This window comes from Bidens hawaiensis, unplaced genomic scaffold, assembly GCF_021521415.1.
Source record: "Bidens hawaiensis isolate Kalapana, Puna unplaced genomic scaffold, B.hawaiensis_p1.1 tig00043644_1, whole genome shotgun sequence".
In the NCBI taxonomy this organism is placed as follows: Eukaryota; Viridiplantae; Streptophyta; class Magnoliopsida; order Asterales; family Asteraceae; genus Bidens; species Bidens hawaiensis.
In genome coordinates, this window is record NW_027497746.1 from 71,089 (window position 1) to 77,012 (window position 5,924).

Sequence of the window (5,924 nt, forward strand, 5' to 3'; positions counted from 1 at the left end):
TCCCCTTTCATGGGGAGGACAAAATTTTCTTTCTACTATTTCTTTATATTCTCTCCAGGTCGTAGTATAAACTATGTCACTTCCTTTTGTTGAATGATTGTGTTCTACCATTCTAATGCTTATTTGCTGAAGAGGTTAGAAGCATACAACAACTTGTCTTCTTCAGCATATTTACTATTTATTTAGAACTTCCATCTTTTCTAGCCAGCATAGTGATGAACTGGCTCCTTCATTACCAGCAAATTCGGTTGGTTTACAAGCCAAGAAATCCTTATAAGTACAATCGTGAGTTTTTTTCTTAAACTTTTTAGGTAATGGAGTTTTGATAGTATTACTATTCTCTCCATTTACATTGTGACTAACATCAGTTTCAAGATTTTGTTTGTTACATTCAGCCTTATTCCTATCTACTGTTACTGGTTTCCTAATTTCTTCAACAATTAAAGGAATTGCATAGCAATTCTCTGATATATTATATTTTCAATGGTGTCCGTATTTAGAGAATCGTGATTAGAATTTTCATGGTTGTTATGGTTTAACTGGTCATATGGGACGTCATTAGACATTTGAATTGTAAACAATAAAAAGAAAAATATGTAAATAAATAAATAAATAAAGTATGAAAAATATTAATAACACCGTAGTACAACAGAATATGTCAAAAGTTGTCGATCATGGCGACTTATACACACACACACACACACATATATATAAAGGGAAATACGATAATGAACTATATGTTAGTGGGTCTTCATATGTATGTCTCTCTGTCATAGTATTTCTAGGTAAGACTTTTCTCAATATCTCGTAGCGGTTCCCGTCTATACTAGTTTTGTTCCATATTGGCGTAGTTCTGCCATGTTTTCTGGTTTCATGTTCGGGTAATTTTAGGTCACATCTTGGAATGGTACATAGGACTTATTCAACATATTATCGAATTGCCGGTCATCGATCCACTATTCCTCCGCATGGGCGTTATTTGGCTGTTCGTTCGGGAGAATCATAGCTACCTAGTTTTCAACCAATGAGTTGTAGGCTGGCATGGTAGGGTTTATAGATGTTCTGCTTTAATTTCATTTATTATGGGCTAGAAGATTTCACCAACTGCTAAACAAATATCTAGTCTCTACCATAGGGGTATTGGTGAGTTTTCCTGTCGTTGTGGTTTTGTGACAACAGTTCTTTTGTCTTTCTCTCCTTTGTTTCCACGTCTCTATTACAGGTATCTCATTTTCTTTCAAATCGGGTTTATTGATGCTTTGGCTTGGAATATCATGTAAGACCCCATTACCGGTTCCTCACGTTGGACGTTGGATTTACTCATAAACACAATTCTAAATATTAGAGTTAATCAAAACTTTTGCGGAATATTAAAACTTTCATAAAACATTCATAACAATTCACAACTTGTCTTAATCAAACATTCTTGTATTTCAAATTAAACATCAACTCATAAAAACAACTTGAGTCTTCAGATGCCAGCCTCTTATTCTTCTACCATGTGTCCCGCTCAGGCTAACTGTCTCATTCTACTCACCTGCGTGCATACAAAAAGTTAGCTACGCTAAGTGAGTTCTAGTTAATCATACAACATACCACATTCATAATTACATACTTTCGTACATACTTATTACTTTCATACTTTCGTTTATAACGTACTTACTTACCTTTGTACCCTCTTTCTTTCATATACATACATTACATTTTAAAGAACACTACGCCCTATAACCTTCACATATATTATTAGGGTATGAAACCCTATATCCTTCGCATATATTATTAGGGTATGCATCCCTGTCACCTTCGCATATAATATTAGGGTATGCAACCCCGTAACCTTCGCATTTATTATCAGGGTATGCAACCCCGTAACCTTTGAATATATTATTAGGGTATGCAACTCTATAACCTCCCACACATCCTACAACCATCCATAACTTTCTGTACATACTTTCCTTAACAATACATGCAATATCCGAAGATCATTCTGTAACATCCCGTTTTCTAGTTTCGGTTAATATAATGAAAATACGAGTTATTATGAGTCGGACTAGTGTTGGGTTAAATGGATATGGGTTATGGACTTGGGTTATGAAAGAATGAGGAAAAGATCATGGGCTTAAGCCCATGATCCTTAATTATATAAGTCATAATCACCCATTTAATTTCATTTTACACATATTCCATACACCACCAAAACACACACTTAAGCTCTCTCTCTATTTTCTCTCCTTCCTCTAGCCGATCCAAGATAGAAAACTGATCCCGATTCAAGGTAATGATAGTATGATGTTGTATGAGCTTAAACCCGTTTGATATGGTCACGAAACGACGAACCGACATCGTTAAACCGTTTAAGTCACGAGATCCGGGTGGAATAGGGTATAAACCGAACCTAAGATGAGCTTAGGGGTCACCCTAGCTCAGATCTGGATCGAAAGGGGCGAAAAACAGTGAAAAACTTGTTTTTCCGGCGAAACCGCGTTTTTCCGGCGACGGCGCCGGAAAGGATACGAGAATAAGGGAATGTCAGATAATGTTCTGACGTTCTCTGACCTAACCCTAGTTCGTTAACGGGGAATTAACGAACTAGAGGTGATTCACTAGTTGATTCGTCTAAGGGAGCATCGCGAACTAGGTTTAGTTCGTATCCAATTCGTTAAGGTAAAAGATGACGAATTACCCTTGATTCGTTATAGCCATACGTTGGAAGAGATAACAAATTAGATGGAATATTTTGCTACATTGACTGGTTCGCTATATGAACTGATTCGTCATAGGACTAGTTCGTTATAAGGTCATGTTCGTTCAAATAAACAGTTCGTTAGAGGGTTCAATTCGTTATGATAACCCAATTCGTTAAAAGCAAAGTAACAAACTAGAAGTTTGAGTTAATGAGAGAACAACCCTTGAACTTAAAGGGAAAGGATGACGAATCACCCTTGAATCGTTATAGCCAGTTCGTTAGAAGAGATAACGAATTAGATGGACTAATTCGTTATATGGACTGGTCCGCTATGGAATGATTCGTTAAGGAGTCCAGTTCGTTAAAGGGTTCAATTCGTTATAGGAACCAGTTCTCTATGATAAGCCAAGTCGTTATGAGCCAGTAACGAATTAGAAGTTTAACGGAATGACAAGAACAATCCCTGGACTTAGTAGAGAATGATTTAATTACAAAGAAGCCCTTGGACTTTTAAGTTAGCAAATTAATTAATGATTCAAAATTTTAATGGAAATTGTGTTAGGACAGTTAATGAAAATAAAATTCAAAATTCAAAATTTTAATGGAAATTGTGTTAGGACAGTTAATGATTCAAAATTCAAAACTTTAATGGAAGTTGTGCACGACCTGGCAGCTTAACCCCGGCCAGGGGCTCTGGCCTTTGGATCCCCACTAGGGGCTGCCGCCCCTAGAACCCCGCTGCCAGGGGCGCTGCCCCCGGACCCCTATTCGTTGAGGGTTATAATTAAACTAGAAATACGATGTGCGTAGCGATAGATAATTGATACGTGTAATTGTTATACAGTTAGTCGTGCACAACTTAAGAAGGGAATAACTATTAACGGTGAACGTAACCGAGTTCAGGTGAGTTTCTAGCCCCACTTCCTTGTTATGTTTTCGGGGTTGTGTGCATACTCGATGTGATAGTTAATACACTTACCTTAAGTGGTAAGTGTATGCTTTGTATTATTTATGTAAGATGATTGCTTGAAAGTGCGTGAACGATCTTCGGATATTGCACGTATCGTCAGGTGGAAGTTAAAGATATGATTAAATATATATGATGTATGAATAATGTATGTATGAATATATGATAACGAATGATGTATGTATGTATGAATGTATATGACGTATAATTGATTCTTGTCGGTACGTGAACGATCTTCGGATATTGCATGTGCTGCCAGGAAATAGTTTGATGTATGTACGTATGAAACTTACAATTATGTATATAGAAAAGTATGGTATGGAGATATGGAAGAAAGGGTGACCAGACCCTATTAATATCCGAGGATGGAGGGTACCGGACCCTAATAATATCCTAGGATGGAGGGTACCGGACCCTAATAATATCCGAGGATGAAGGGATACCGGACCCTAATAATATTCGAGGATGAAGGGATACTGGACCCTAATAATATCCGAGGATGGAGGGTACTAGACCCTACTAATATCCGAGGTATGTAGGGTGAAATGACCTTTATAATGTATGGTTAACTATGAATGTGTATGGACGAATGATGAACAGGATATGTATGTAATGTGTACCTTCGGGTAAGTATATGTGTATGTCTATCTAAAGTAAGTTATGTGATTAACTAGAACTCACTCAGTGTAGCTGACTTTTTGTATGCACGCAGGTTAGCAGATTGAGACAGCTGGTTTGAGATGGACACATGACAGGATTGAAGTGGCTGGCATGTGAAGATTGTCATGATGTTTTGAATTTTATAATTTATGTTATGTTTTAAAAGACAAATTATGGATATTTGTAACGAATGGTTGATGTTTTATATTATTCCGCGAAGATTTTAATTAACTATGATATTTAGAACTGCGTTTATGAGTAAATCCAACGTCAAAAGTGAGGCACCTGTAACGGGGCCTTACACGTTCACGTACTATCAAGCATTCTAATATAAACATACATACTTTCCTTAACAATACGTGCAATATCCGAAGATCATTCGCGTACTATCAAGCATTCATTCATAATATAACATAACTATCACATTCGTCATCAAGACATACACTTACCATTTAAGGTAAGCGTATTAACATTCATATTGAGTATGTACACAGCCCCGAAAACATAACAAGGAAAATGGGGCTTGAAACTCACATGGATTCTGTTATGTGCTCCGTTAATTGTTATTCCTCTCTTTAGCTGGGCTCGGCTAACTGTACATTAGTTATATATTTTAATACTTGTCCTATCACATATTTTGGTTTAAGCAAAAATGCTAAGTTTGATATAGTCTAATGGAGGGTCTAATCCATTAGAATACATTGTACTTAAACACCCATCGTATTCAATTACCCTTGTATTCGAATTGGCTCATTATATTACAATTGTGTTCGAGTGTTTATATGCATTTGAGTCATCATTGCATGTTAATATGCATATTGTATTCGGGTATTGTATGTATTTGAATCTACATTGTAATCGAGTGTACACTTGTAATCGAACCATAATGTAATCGAGTTCACATTGTAATCTACCATAATGTAATCGAGTTCACATTGTAATTAACCATAATGTAATCGAGTTCACATTGTAATCTACCATAATATAATCGAGTTCACATTGTAATTAACCATAATGTAATCGAGTTCACATTGTAATAGACCGTAATGTAATCGAGTTCACATTGTAAAATCGAACCATAATGTAATCGAGTTCAAATTGTAATCGACCATATAGCATGTATTCGAACCATACATGTAATCGAATGCCATCTTTATATTCAAGCCTTATGTTGTATGCGAGTCATGATGTATTAGAATCACTTAATGTATTCGAATGTATAAGTTGTATTCGAGTTATACCAATATAATCGAATGTATCTATTGTAATCGAACGAGACATTGTATTCGAATGACCAATGTAATCAAGTATCCTAAATGTATTCTAATCTCTCATTATAATCGAATGTACATGTTGTATTTGAACGAGCTGTAACTATTTGGTCCTTTTATCACCATTATCATTACATTTCATGACCATAACACCCTATTATGGTTCGGTATCAACCCGTAAACATTCCTATTTTCATTTTCGGCCAAGACTTAACCCGTTTATCCATAAAGCTTAGACCTTTATGGGTTTAAAATGTTCTTAGGTTAGATCTAGGGTTTATTTATAAGCCGTATACACACACGAGTTCGTTAAGTCCATTTCAAACACCAAGTTTGTAAC